Genomic DNA, 15627 nt, shown 5'->3' with positions numbered 1-15627 from the left:
CATTAATAGTGCAGCTGAGCCTGCACAAGAGATAGGAGGAATGTCACTACTACTAGTCTACTATTACTGTTATCATTATCCCTATTACCACCAGTCATTTATTGAATAGTTATGATATGCTAGGCCCTATGATAAATACTATATGAATGTTACTACGTTTAATCCTCACCATATTGAGGAGCTTGAAATATGGACAATAGGGCTTTATAAAGTAAGCTAAATTTGGTCTGTTAAATATGCCTTTCAGATTATTTAGCCATAAATCTGATTTTCAAGTATCTACAAATGTGTACAAGATATATGATCTATGAGGAATCAGAGAAAATTTCAGTAGGTTTTTAAAGACTTAATCTTATTTTCTGTTGGCATCTTCAACTCCAACAATAAAGACAACTTTGAATCTCAAAAATACAAAAATAATCTTATAAGTAATAATTGGATCTAGGCAAAAGAAAAAGTAAAAGGCTATTTAGCTAATAATGAAAATGAAGAAACTACACGTTAACATCTAACTAATGTTACCAGAGCAAAACTTGGAGGTAATTCAGAGCTTTATGAATGTTTATTTTCAGAGGAAGGAAAACAAAGTCATTCAAATACAGATAATTGAAAAAAGAGTAATAATATAACAAAAAACAGATAAAATAAAAAGCTGAAAAATAGATAAGTTAATCAACAGTTGACTCTTTGAAAGCAATAATAAAACCAGCAAAAATTGACACGAATTAAAGTTGCAAATGACAAGAGATATAACAACCAATACATAGTTATTAAGCAAGAAAGATTTTTTTAAATTATGATGAAGTACTATACGTAGTTTGACTATATACTATGTGTAAATGTGTGTATGAAATGATTTAGTATTATTGACACAAATTAAATTATAAATTCATAAATAAGAAAAGTTTTCAATCACCAATAACTCAAGAAAAATTAAAGTTTTTAGTAAACCAAGTTCTCAAAACACTTGACTTGATAGATCTGTTGGTGTTTTTTTCCCTAAACTTTGAAGAAATAATTAATTTGCATGTTTTATACATTTTTCTGGAACATATAAAAATATAAGAAGTATCTCAGTTTTTGAAAATATAGATGTTATCCTAATCCCAAACCAGATTAAGATAGCATAAAAAGTCAAAATATTTATTTATGATACTGATACTATGAAACAACATGAGAAATATTTTTAATGTAATATTAAGAGAAAAATAATTCAAAATTGTGAAAACACTGAATACATCAAAAAGTTCATGAAAAAATGGAATTAGAAGGTAATACGAATCTTTCCATGAACTGTTTGAGGACCCCTCATACAAATGTGCTTAGACAAAAACAGGAAAGATTTTTGGAAAAAATGAATTTAATTTTAATGAGGCAGGGTAATTGGTAATTTGTAATCTGTTGTTTAAAAATAGTTTTTTCTTATAAATTTCTTTTTGCCCAGTAAAAACAAGGTCATATGCCTATGAAATTTACCCAGTGTGGTGAGTCTTCTGAAAATGCATGCTCTTTTCAAAGGTGACAAAATACAAAGTCAGAATAGCGTGCCTGTATTGTTGATGCTTTTCAAAGTTAAATATCTCGGCTGTTTATTTTTATGAAAGCATTCCAGATGCACTCGGTCCATATTATGGACTAGTTATTTGCCAACTTCTATTTTTAAATAAAAGCCTATTTTTAGTTATGCAAGCAATGAGAAAGCAACCTAGACACGGAAACTTCTGGATTTTCATGCATGTGTATAAACTTAAAAAGAACAGACTAAATTTTTTGTTTTGATGGATGGAGAATTAAGAAAAACTGGTGACCTAAGACTGATCTGGTAGGTTTCAGATCAAAACAATAAATATCTGTCTTGTGTGGGAACTGAGTGACAGTGTTGCTGTAATTGTAACTGGGTTACCATGAGTGTATAAATAGATCAGGGGATTTCAAGAAATAGTTTCTGAGCAAGTGCTATGGTTTTCTCTGGCATACAGCCTTATTCTGAATTCCTTCAATTCCTTCTGGTTATATCTTTCTTTCCTCACCTATATAGAAATTTTCTAAGTCTGCTATTAACATCCCCTCCCCCCAAATGCTACAGTAGTACAAAGACTTTTAAATTTCAATTTTTTTTTTCACATATGCCTTTAAACACAATTTATCGGTTTGTCTCTACTAAGAAATTTTATCCGTTTATCCACCCATTTTTGTAAAAGGATTGCTGTCTTATGTTGCATTTCATTAAATATATGGAATCAAAAACCCAAATGAAAGTTGGTGTTTGGAAGGATAACATATCGTTGAATTTTGTTTCACTTATTAAATTCTGGGAGATAGAAGCCTTGTGGATTATAAAGTAGTGATCTTAACTGAATATATTACTAGAAACCATCAAAGCAAATGCAAACATATTTTTATTGATTTTATGTTGACATTATTTCTCTGTAATCCATAGTCTTTGGTATCATGCCAGGGGCATAGTAGTCTCTTAATAAATATTGGTTGAAACATTCCTGACAGCAGTAGTTATAACATTACATTTGATTAGAATCATTAAGATCATTGCTTCTAAATACAATTAGGTAATACTTAAAGGAAATTTAGTCACTCGGGGTCATCTGCTGAATTAAGTCATCTAAATTAAAATAATAATCCATTTTCATCATGTTAAGTTAATGCATGGTATTTTCAGATGTTTGTTGGAGTGAATTCTCATTAAAAAGTGACATCCAGGCCTCTGTCCCCTAGGTGGGTCTGCCCTCTGAGGTGTCAGGATAAGGACTCTAGCCATGATATTCACCCCTGTTCCTATCGAATCAATGCTCATATTCCCTAGATGGGACCATCTCTGCCACTTTACAGAGTGAGTCCTCACTAGAACCTTTTCTAACTTGGATTAGAGTTTGACTTTACCCTCAAAACCAAGCCTATTAATTTCCTTCTCTGCTGAAGGAGGGAAAAGAAGTTTCTAAGAAGAGTACAGATAAGGGGGAAATCAGGCAAGTCTTAAAATAAAACATGGGAACTTCCCCTCTTCTTTTGCTCAGTTTGAGGACAAGTCCCTATTGCATGTTTTCTTTTCACAGCTCACAAATGAACAACTAGTAAGTGGCTAGTGCATTTGAAAGGTTACTCTCTGAGCCTCTCTGCTCTGCCAGTAAGTATATAATTCATAAATTTAACCTGCTCCCAAGAGGCTGAATGTCTAAACTTCATCTTGTTAAACTGTCTAAAATCCCTCTTAATTAGACACATCTGTTGTAGCCAAAACATCTAGGCGGAGAGCACTCTTTTCTGTTAGTGTGAATTTATCAGATTAGCTAGCTTCCCTCCACTTGGCTGAGGTGAGTATCCCTGAAGAAGTGGAGATTTTAATTGAGAAAAAAAAGTGGTGCATGGGACACTTTGGGAGGTCGGACCCATTTGGATGGCCTGCCATGGTTGGGGAGTTGGACTAGAATGAGAGAACAAGGCATTTGGTTACTAAGGAAAGAGGAACTAGGAAGTAGAGTCTGGGAGGATGACAAAGGCCAACTACCATTTCCAAAGCTTTTTTCTTGGCTATTGATGACCCTCAAGGGGAGAAGTTCTTTTTTCTTTTTTCTCTCTCTTCTGCACACTTGTGTACTTTAGGATTTAAGCTGGGATCGGAAGTAAAAATCCAGGTAGGCTCATGAGTTCAATAAACCATTGATCAGCCTGGGATTTACCTTCATTTACAGCTTAGTTTATGTGGAGAAATGCACTCTCAGTTCTAAACAACTGATGTAATCAGTACTCTTGTGGGACACAGTGAGTGAGGTGTTCCTACGCGCGTCTTCATTCCACGTTCAAAAGTCTCTATTAAGAGCCCTGTGTTAGGCAGACTTGAGTCCTGTGTTTTGTGCTGGGCCGCTCATCAGTGAAACCAAATTGAAATGAACCACAAGAAAGATTTAAAAAGATGTTTTGGCTGATCTTTTTGAATGGTGAATAATCACCCCTAATTTATCTGTTTGATGAATTTCAGGTTTTGTATTTAGGAGGAGCTTAAAGAAAGTTTTATGGCAGTCAAGAGGGGGTTACTTCAGTAGCCATCTATCTGTTAACGACAGTATGTGAGTGTGTCTGTGTCTCTGCTAGGCTTCTTTTGGGATTTTTTTGACCATTAAGTCTACTTTGGATACTTTCTTAAAACTTTTATTTTAGTTCCCTTTTTGTGCTGTCACTTTCTTGTTTTTAGTGAAAGAATTAAGCTTTGCCGTTTTGGGTTATTCCAGACATTCTTTTCCTGGCATGCAAATGACTGTTGATGTACTCCAGCTGAGAATAATAAACCCTTCTATCACCAGCCCAGCTACTGACATTTAAAGGATACTTGAAAAGTTGTCCAATTTCTTGTCTTGTCCCTCACCTATGAAAAGCCATCTGAGAATGAGGTATTCCACATAAGTGAAATTTCCAGATAGCAGAAATTTAAGTAGCAATTTTAAAAATACAGAATTTTCTGCTCTCCTGAACATGATACTAAACACAGCTTTTGGGATGTGCTTTCTGTTCCCTAAGCTCCATCCTTCTAGTGCAATGTTAGGGTTAACCGCAATCCTAAACTTGCCCCTAACTCCTTTGAATAAAGAACAATGTCTTTCTGAGAGCTTTTTTAAAAGAGAACTTTCCTAATTACTTATTTCAAAGGAGTAAACTTTTAAATGAGATTTATACAAATCCTGACCCAAAGGATTTGGATATGGTGGAGTGACTATAGAATTATAAAAACTTAAGCACTATTCTGAACACCATAGATTCTTAATATTTATCAGTGATGATGATGGAAAAACACATTTACATGTATTATTTCTGAAATTCAAATTAATTTGATTTTTGAAAATTACATTTTCTTTGTGGATTTACTTGCAAAATTTAAATGAAATTGCACCAGTGTTACACTCCTTGTGAAGAACTGAGAGATTAATGGCAGACAAAAAAAGAAAGAGAGAACAAATATTGGCAGCAAGAGCCCTTTGCTGTCTCCTTCACGGATGGCTTTTTGTTCACTTTTCTTTGCTATTTGGTATCCTGGGAGAGCCAAAACAAAGTCTAAACGTACATAGATGCTGAGACCCGCAGCCCATACAACAACATGGCTTACAAACAAATCGAAAGTATGAGGCATCTTAATTTAAAAAGTGTACAGATTTTTAGAGCTGTGTTTGAGCCTGACATTTTGTCCTTTTCCATTGTGTTACCTAAGAAAGATAGCGACAATGATTTTATATTTGTCTGACTGTAGACAAACTGTTTTCTGAAATGCAGCCGCATTCCGTCTCTTCCTTTGGTACAAATCCTCACTTCCTTGTATGTATTTAAAGCTACTTGAGGCCCTGAAGTTGTGTTACATTAATTTTTATAATCCCCCTAGCACTTAGTACAGTGTTTTTCACATATTTGCTCTATAAGTGTTTCTTAAATGAATGAGTTAGTGTTTTAATGATTTAGTCTGTCTGCTCCTTAAATCATACAAGACATTGAATTTACATATGTATGTGTTGATCTGGATCTGTGAACATGACAAGAGAAAGAAAAGGGAACTGAATAAGTTTAAATTGGTAAAAAAAAAAATTTTAAGTAAAATGTAAAATAGGGAAAAAAAGGAAAAAACAAAATGAAGCATAAAACAATGAAACTTTTAAGAGATTCTAAATAAAAACTTAGAAAGTATAAAATGAAACTAAATCGATTTTCAAGTAAAAGAGTGACTTCCAGGGAAATTCAAGGATGATAAATGGGAGAGGTTAGCTAGTTTAAAGAAAATCCACCAAAGAATTAAAAATATAACAGATAGACAAATAAAAACAAATAGAGCTTTTAGAAATTTGACTTGACTCAGTAATGATATTTTAATGTTTATCTCTACCTAGTACATAACCTTGTAAATGAGACTTAAGAAACAAAGCACAGATTTAGACCCACTCCTTCATACTCTTCTGCTGCATCCACTCTCAGGGTTGAAGAAAATGCTGACTTTTTAAGAATGACTATTTTTAATCACATGTCAGAATAGGAGAAAATCCAGGCAGAAATTTTACATTTTCTCTCTCCTCCAGGTGTAAGAGTAAAGATTCCATACATTTGACGTATTTTTCTGTTAAAAACAACTTTACCAGCATGAAATTTTGTTTCTGCAGAGACATTCTCTATATTTTGGCATTACCATTCTACTGGTATCTATCAGCAAATTAATTGTAATTGATTTTCTGATACGTAATACATTTCAGATTTGCTACAATCGGTCAGTCACATCCTGGTGTAGTATCATAGAAGTGCTTGTTCATGTCACCATATTTAAGACGGTGTCAGTATTTCCATTAAGAGACTTTTTTCATTCCCTAGGGCCTCTAAATAAGTCATAAAAATTCAAGCCAAACTCAAAGCTGGCATAAAAAGGTCTTTTTTTCCTTGTCCTATATATAAGGAATATAAGTGCATAACTCCACTAATTCTAAATTTAGTTAGGTTTGTAAACTCTTTACACACTAACAAGACCAAATAAGATCCATTGACACCTCTGTAGCCTGAGACCAAAAAGGATGTCAAAAAGTTTTTATTGTCTGTGAAAATAACAAGGGTTCTATTTAATGAATATGGAAGTGGTTTCTTTTTTTCTTTCTTCCTTCCCCCCCCAGTTAGTTGTAGTTAGTTTTTCCCTTCTGCCTCCCTACTTTGTTTCTAAAATTAAACAGATATTTTTCTATGGCAAAATTTGTCTTGTTGATGTAGCAGAATTTTTACTCAGTATAAATATGTGTTTTCTTCCAGTTCAGGATTTTGGTACTTTTAAATTTTGGAAACTTATGTTCTTGTTTTCTGTTATGAGTGATATCATTTATAATGGTGAGTTTTGAGGAAGCAGAAAAAAAGTAATAATAAACTTTTTCACTTTGCCCAATTTCCTTCACAAATTTTGGATTTTTTCTCAGTTTCAATTTAAATGAAGGATGGCATGTTTACATAACAGCTGTGTTATAATGAGCCTTTTGTCCCTTTCCTCTCTGACAGCTTTGTTACCCAACTTCTCTCAGTTTCATTGTACTAAAGAGGTTAAATAATACTCAGGGATTATTGAAAATCCAGCAGTCAACTTTTAAAGGATCTTTCAATTCAATCCTTTATTTTTCAGATTAGGAAATTGCTTTAGGCACTACACTAGGTGCTGAAAGTATTCACTTTTTGCTTCTGAGTTGCTCCCTTGCTTGGAGATGTGATCCTGATCTTTGGTACAGTAAGTCCAATTGCTTTTGGCAATTCTAGGTACTTAAATTGACTTTTACTTACAATCATTAGTGTTGAACTTTTGAGAACTTGCGGTAGGTGTATGTGCATTTCTAAAAATTTCTGTTTTAATGGCTACAATGTAAAAGTCTTTACACAAGTTGATATTATAAATTGCTGGTTGTAGTAGCCATACAGGACCTAGGGACCATCCTTTGGGTATTAAGGGAAATAAGAATGGTTCACAGAAGATCCCTAATAGTTAATACTGGGAGCCAAAGGTCTCTGTGCTGTGTGCACGTGTGTGTGTGTGTGTGTGTGTGTGTGTGTGTGTGTGTGTGTGTGTGTGTGTGTGTGTGTGTGTGTTAATAGTAGTAGTAGCAGTTGGAATTGAACATAGTTGGATATGCAGAGTAACTTTTGCGAATGACCCATGGTATCTTCCCTGTGCCTTGTGCATATGATGGAGACATTGAAGTCATTACCAGGGAGTGGTCAGAAACAATCTGAGTGATAATAACGATCCAATTGGGAAGTGGTTTGGGGGAGATAGATTAGTCTCAGCTTTATGTAGCATCATCGCGCATCCACTTCCAACAGTTTTGAGTCTTCCTGGTCAGAAAAATGAGTCATGAACTATTTTTCCCAGCCCAGTAGGATGGTACTGTACAAGATACCTGACGCGCTACGGGGTGGAATTCACTCTTAGCACTTCCTCCGGTCAGGCATCTAAAAAAAACAAAATTGAAGTTTACGCTTCACTGTCTCACTGATTTGGGCAGCGCGTCAGTGATGGCCACTGCAGCTTTGATGCTACTAAGCACATCTCCAGAATCGCTGGACTGCAGATGGGGTTAAAAACTGCCTCTTGCCCACTGACTTCAGTTCTTTAGAACATCTTTGATACAGTGATTAAGATGCACATCTTTGACAGAAAAAGTGTGCTCTCTTTTTTGGTAGTATTATATATACACACACACACACACACACACACACACTAATATATATGTGTACACACACATATATAACACAAAACAAATTTTGCCTTTGATCAACTTTCATTTAAATAAAGAGAACAAAACTTTTTGCAATAGTGATTTATAGAGGAGTATTTTGTTAATATAAAATTAAAATGGAAAAACAAAGAACTCAAATGAAAATGAAACCTCTTAAAACACTGAAAGGTGGTCAGAGACAACCATTCATAAAGTGAGATTTCCAAGAAACAGTTTGCTCTGTAAGTTCTCAAATAGTTGCCTGTGGATTAAGAACTGATAGTGCCTTCAGTTGAGCCAGACTCAGGTTATGGTGGACAAATCTCTCAGTATGGCAGAGACATTTCAAGTAAGAATGTCCTGTTCTGCCAAGACTGTCATTATGACACTAAAATGTACCCTTTTGCTAAGGGCCAAAATTCAGAGTCTCCTTCCAGTTTCTACACTGATTTAGACAACAGATGCATAAAAAGGCAAAATGGTATTCGGGATCATTTGTCACATGGCTTCAAGGCAAGAGGATGGCTATCTGGCAAGAATGAAAATTCCTTAAATGTTACTGAGTCTTACATTTCTAAATGTAAAATCCCTGGCCAGAAGTTGTTTGGTGCCAAGTGCCTTTGCTGTGATGTCTTAGCCTAGCACAAAGCTGGATGGTTGCAATACTGTGGCTGCTTGTGGACCCATACAGTCTTCACTAGTTTGCAACTGAAGTTGACTGACATTGTTTTCCATTTTCTCTTCTCATTGTTTTGATTGCATCTATTCTTGCTGTATTTTTTTTTTTCTCTCTCTCCTATAATTCTCTTCTGAGTTTCTAAATCTATCCAACTGGATCAAGGAGTTTTTTCACAACCTTGTCAGTAGTGCAATTGGTCTTGTTTCAGTTTTTATTGTGTGTCTCCTGGGTTCTTTATTTTAGACCTTTTCAGAAACATGGCATCGATTTAGATTTACTCAGTAACCCGTGGGTCCTCCAGCTTATCTAACCTGTGTGCTTTTTGCTTTCAGAAGATATTTTTAATGTATATATTTTTTTCTTAAAGCGTGCTTGGAAAAGTATAAACATAAATCGTCTGGAATAGTAATTCTCAACTATCTTGAAAGGTGTTTGAGGACTATTTCACAGTTACTATGATTGAAGCAGTAAAATTTAGTTTATAGTTACAATAACTTTCCTCTCATTAGGAAAATATAAAAAAGCTCAACTTTATGATTTCATGACATATTACCAACCCCCAAATTCCATTCCTAATCCTCACCCCCTAACACACACAGTCTAGGTGAAATGCTAATAGGAAGTTCCTTGAAGAGCCATAGAGGAACATGATCAGAATTAGCTCTGTTTAACTTCAGCTGCCTTCATTAAAGTGATAGTATAAAGGTCTGCGTAGAGGCTCAGTTGAAGCAATGCAGGTTTAATCTACATTTTGACTATAGTTAAATTCCTGCTGCTTCAACTGTACTTTGGAAAATGACTTTGCTAGGCCCACATTTTCTCTCCAGTCAGCCTCCTTACCTGGCATGAAATTACCCATCTGTAGATTAGGCCACAGAAAGTTATAATGTGGAAAGAACAGAGCAGTGAGTGACTTAGCAATCAGGAGCTCCATCGTCATCCAGATCTGCTAGAAATTGGGTAGGTGTTTTAAGGCAAGTCCCTTTATTAACCATAGCCTTGGTTCCTTTAGCTGTAAATGAGGGTGTATGATAAAATAATCTACAGGTAGTTTATACATCTGACAGTTGTGATTCTGTGAAATGCACAGGGAGAGAAGGAAGCCCACAGTTTACAGAAAGTCATAGTTACATGCGTATCGTGATATCTCTATTAGAAGCGGAACTTGGGCTGTGAGCAACAGGACAGGAACATTTCGAAGGAATTTTGGGAAGCGTGGCAACAGTAAACCTCCCTGGTGGGAGATAAAGGACCCTCCCCAGGCAAAGTGTTGGGCCCTGAGGGTGGGTTAGGAGGCCCAGAGGAGAGATGGCACGTGGTTAAATTTGTCAATGTGTTCTCGATGTCATGTGTCATTTTTAGGAAGACCTATCCCAAGGTTATAGAAGTATGCTTCTACATTATTTTCCTAATATCTTTATTTTGATTATGTATTATATACTTAGAATCTACCTACAATTTATTTTTGTAAATTTTATGATATAATGATCTGACTTCTATTTTTTTCCCAAATGGATAGCCAGTTGTCTCAACACAATTTACTGAATATTTCCTCCTTTCCGTACTGATTTTAAATGCTACCTTTATTGTATACTAACTTCCTTTAAATATATGTCTATTTCTATACTCTATTGTATTACATTACACTTAAAAATATTATTAGATTAATAGCATACTCTTTTCATGACTTCAGTTTTATTGTGCATTTTGACATATAGCAGGGTGTTCTACTTTAATTTTTAAAAATATGTTCTCATCTAGGGCTGGCTGGTAGCTCATCTGGTTAGAGCTCAGCCTTTAACATCACAGTCAAGAGTTCAGATCCTCACACTGGCCAGCTACCACAAAAAAAAAAAATTCTCATCTAGGTCCTTGAATTTACTTTTTCATTTGTACTGTAGAATAAATTTGACAAGCTTCATTGAAAAAAAAATCCTGTTGGAAATTAATCTGGGTTTTCACTGAATTTAAATATTAGTTTGGGAAATATTTTTGTTCTTTTTATATCAAGTCTTCCCACTTGGAACATGGTATATTTCTCCATTTATTCTGGTCATCTTTCATGACATTTGATAAGTCTTTATGGTTTTCTGGATATAGGGTTTGCATATTTCTCATTAAGTCAATTACTAGATATTTTAGGTATTTTATTTGTTGTTGTTATTGTTTCTATTATGGATGAATTGTCCATTACACATTATAATAGCCATCACTGATATATAGGAAAGTTGTTGCATTTTGCATATTTTTCTTATATTCAGTTGGATTGTCAAAGTACAAAAGTATATCATCTCCAGTAGTAACAGTTTTGTGTATTTATTCTCCTCTCTCTTTCCCTTCCTCCCTCCATTTTTTGCAACATACTATCCAGGTTCTACAAAACAACATAGAATAATACCAATGGTAGCAAACATGACAGGGAATTTTTCTTATATTTTACCATTAAGTATAATAGTTGCAGAAGGTTTCTGGTGTAATCACTATGAAGTTAAGGGTTTCTCCTTCCATTCCCAGATTATTTAATAAGAGATCCCCTCCCCCCCACAACACACACATAACTGAATGAGTTATTGTATTTGTAAAATGCCATTTCTGCAGTTTTAAAGATCATCATCTCATTGTCCTCTTTTAATCTACTTATGTAGTTATTTACAGAAGTGAATGTCCTAGTATTTAGCCATCCTTGAATTCTTGGGAAAAATTTTATTTCATCATGGTATATCTGCTTTTAATGTATTTCTGGATTCAATCTACTAAAATTTTATTAAATAATTTTGCTTCAAAATTCTCAAGCAAGATTTATCTATAATTTCCTTTTTTTTCTAATGTTCTCTCTGCACAATTTTAGCATTAGAGTTATGCTAGTCTTGTGGGCCGAGCTAGGATGTATTTCATCTTTTTCTATGCTGAAAAAATTTGAATGAAATAAGGATTAGCTCTTCCTGATATCTTGAAAATTGGAAAGAATTCTAATGACCTTAGCTTTTCCCCTTTCATTCTATTAATCAACTTTTCTATTGCAGTTTTTCTTTTAATTTCAGTATCTTGTTTTTATTCTCCAAGAATGTCTGCTTTTTCTCTTATTGCTCCTTTTCCATAGCAACCATGACCCCTGTAGAGATCAGAGGTCACCTGAATCTCTACTGCCTGCCTTTTGATGGTGTTAAAGTCTTTGCTAGGATCCCTCTTTGGACAGGTCCCTTAACTTGTTTAAAGAACATTTGTAGCAGCTTTATCCTGGGGTCAGATGACCCAGAAAGCTCTATGTAGACTCAGGGAGGAAGGGAAGCCATAGTCTAGTTCTTCTGATGGCTATACTTTAACTGGTAACCTTCATGAATTCCACCAATGGCCCACATATTCTCTGACTGTGAACTGCTGACTTTGAATATCTTCTGTGTCCTGCTGGGAGAAGCAGCCCTCACTCTGCCACCATCTTGCCTTCCACCTGTTTTAAGTTGTGGTTCTCTGCCCCCACTTGATGCCGCATGTATTTTATCTTTTGAGCATTTCTCAGCTTTTCTCATTTTGCAATGGTACCCTTAATTTTTTTCGAGCACTATTAGGCATATGTTTATTTTTAAATTTACATCCTGTAATTTTAATGAGATTTTGAGAGAGATGTAAATAAAGTAAGCTTATTTCAGTGTACCATCCTAAAACGGAATGCTGTGATATAGACTTTTAGTAAATGTTTTTATCATAAAAGATGTTTCCTTTGTTTCTGATAGTTTTTAGTGAGAATTTGCATACATTCAAACTTATGTATAGATTCTGACTATCAAAGAAAAATAAGTAGAGAAACTATATATAGAATGGATCAGTGGAAACGCTTGCAAAATTCCTAATAGGTTTCATGTACATAAACATGACACATGATGATAGGTGAAACTTCCTAAACTAGACTGCTTGGAAATAAAGAGCTAAATATAATTTAGTTAAATAAAATGCCTGTAATTATAATATTATAATAAAGTGTTACTTGGCAGTTGTGCACCTAACAAATGCTATACTTTCAAAATGTGACTGGAATCCAAATGGTTACTGTTTTACACCCGTAGTTGAGCTTGTACCAGGGCATGCTAGAACTAACTTTTCTTTTTGTCTTTCCAGTAGAAAACTTAAGTTCTTTGTTTGAGGGAATACTGTTGGGAGTTATTAAGGAAAAACAAGGAACTAAGAATTCCACTCCTTTTTGCCAATCTTTCCTTCAAGCTAAATTATCAATTAATGGAGCATTAAATATCATATGCTTCATATTGTTTTTACTCTTTTGTATTTGGGTTACTTTAATAATTTTTAGCTAGTGCTACAAATGTAGTTGATTAAAATTATACATCAAAATAAAAAGAACCATGGGAGGGAAAGGATTATCATATTTTACAAACATTTTTTTAATAAAGTACATATTAAAATTTGCACATGTGATTTATTTTGAAAATGTCAAAATATTTTGTTTTACCCTAATACCTTCTCCCTCCCTCCCTTCCTTTCCTCCTCCTCCTCTCTCTCCTTCTTCTTTCTTTTCTCCTTTTACAATAACATGCATTGTCTTTGTTCAAGACACTCCTGTTCAGATTCTCCCTTGGTTTGTCTGACTGTGGCTAAGCTGACTGAATATTTTACCATATTTCTGTCTCTCTGGGTAGTGGTGGCCTGACCACAGAATATTTTTCTGTGAGTTTTCTTTCATTCTTCAGGAACAAGCTTCATTGTCTGTCTGTCAACAGGTGGAAACTGTGCTGCTTATACGGTGAAGAATGTAAAATAGGCCACTTTTCTCAAGATCTTTCCAAGAGCAGCAACCTCTTTTATTGCAGCAGCTAACGTTTCTAGAGTCCTTTGCTTGCAGTGAATATATTGTCATTACATTAGGCAGTATCTGTTATGCTGGGTGGGTCTTTCCCTGGATTGCATAGCCAATGCTTTGGTACATCCTTTAAAATACTAGAATTACTCTGATGAGGTCAAGGGTTTTGCATATTATAACTAGTTGATTTTGCCATCAGACAGAAAGCATAAACAGTAAATATTCAGATGTAATTTCTAGCCAACAATTGTAGCACACAAAACTTTCCCTGGGAATATGGGGATTTGAAGTGTTTTCTTTTCCTGTGATACTGTACACCCACTGTTGGAGATACTAATGGGCAGCAGCATATCCAAGAACTTATTCTAAGAAAATATTAACTGAAGCCCCTGCAACAGAGGGCAAGAGAAATGCCAGAAGGCCATTTTGAGACCATGATGCATACCTTGTCAGGAGTGAACAGCTTGTATGCAGCAGTCAGGAATGTGATATGTTGTTTTTTAGTTAATTAACAGGTTCAAAACTGATGACTGTAGTTATACATCAAAGAACAGTTTTTATGCATATGTATTAATTTTCTATTGCTGCATAACAAATCACCAAAAATTTCATAACTTAAGACTGTCAGAAGCCTGGCCTGGCATGTCTGGATTTTCTGCTCAGGGTCTCACCAGACTGACATCCAGGTGTCGGTCACACTGGGATCTTACCTGGTGCATTAGTCTGTTTCTGTTGCTTATAATAAAATACCTAAAACTTGGTGATTTATTAAAAAAACGAAATTTATTGCTTATAGTTTCAGAGGCTGGGAAATTCAAAGTCCAGGGAACATAGCTGGTGAAGGCCTTGGTGGTGGTGACAGTGACCCAAGGGTCTCACATGGCAGAAAATGGCATGAGAGAGCTCTCGTGCTCTTCTTTTAAAGGCCTCAGAACTGCGCCCCTGACCACCATTATTAATCCATTCACTATGGCATGGTCCTACAATCTAATCACCTCTTTAAGGGCCCAGCTTTGAATTATCATAATAGCATTTCTCACTCTTAATAGTAAACAGTGGGGACTAAGTTTTGGGGGAGGGGACATTCAACCCAAGGCACCTGGTGACACTGGGAGAGAACCCACTTACAAGCTTATTTAGGCTATTGGTATAACTCATTTCTGTGTGGTTGTCGGACTGAGGTCCCCATTTCCTTGCCTCTCAGCTGCCCCCATCCCTTCTCTCTGGCGCCTTTTGAAAACAGAATTTATAAATCTTTAAGGGAGAGAGAGAGTGTTAAGAGAGACTCCTTGGCTACTCTGGGCCATCCTGACCCTTTCCTCATTCCATATGATTAGGGTCAGCCATGTAGTTCCCCCATCTTTGGTAACACCTTCAGTCTAGAATTTATTTCATCCCTCCTTCATCTTACTGCAGATACTTTCTTCTAGAGTTCCGGTGTGGGCATTTGAGCCTGGAGATGAGCCATTAGGACCAAGCCTTCTCTGTAGGGCAGGCCAATCGCATTTTGGCCTTTGCATTCCCAGTAGGGAGCATAGAGCCTCTGTAGAAAGGAGCGGGAATTTGGGGACATAAAGTGGCCAGAGAGAGACAAGCATCTGCCTGTAACAATTCTCCTGAGAGCTATAGAGTCCAAAAAAGCAATGAAGGTAGGTAAAACAGTTGCGTGGAAGAAGGGGGACCACCCCACGTGGTCCCCAGACTCACGGCATCTCACTAGCACCACTCTTCCCCCTTCCAGCCTTTCCTTCTCACCTTATAATCCCCACTTGCCTCTTTCTTAGGGGGAAGCTATTCCCATGAAAGGGGCAGCCAGTCTATTGAGAAAATAACAGATGGCACTAGATCTCTTCCTGTGGTCCAAAGACCAGAGTGGCCCCCCAAATGCAGAGGGTGTGGAGAAGGGGGTA

The 15627-nt window shown here is 35.7% G+C and overlaps 1 protein-coding gene across 1 annotated transcript in view; it reads left to right on the top strand.

Annotated features, from left to right (window-relative positions):
• MKX (mohawk homeobox) overlaps nucleotides 1–15627 on the top strand; it is a 61860-nt gene that overhangs the window by 11300 nt on the left and 34933 nt on the right. The gene's annotated exons all lie outside the window — the stretch shown is intronic.

Source organism: Cynocephalus volans, chromosome 6 (assembly GCF_027409185.1).
Source record: "Cynocephalus volans isolate mCynVol1 chromosome 6, mCynVol1.pri, whole genome shotgun sequence".
NCBI lineage: Eukaryota > Metazoa > Chordata > Mammalia > Dermoptera > Cynocephalidae > Cynocephalus > Cynocephalus volans.
Note: the sequence above shows the minus strand (reverse complement) of the source record. Positions and strands in the feature narration are given on the sequence as shown.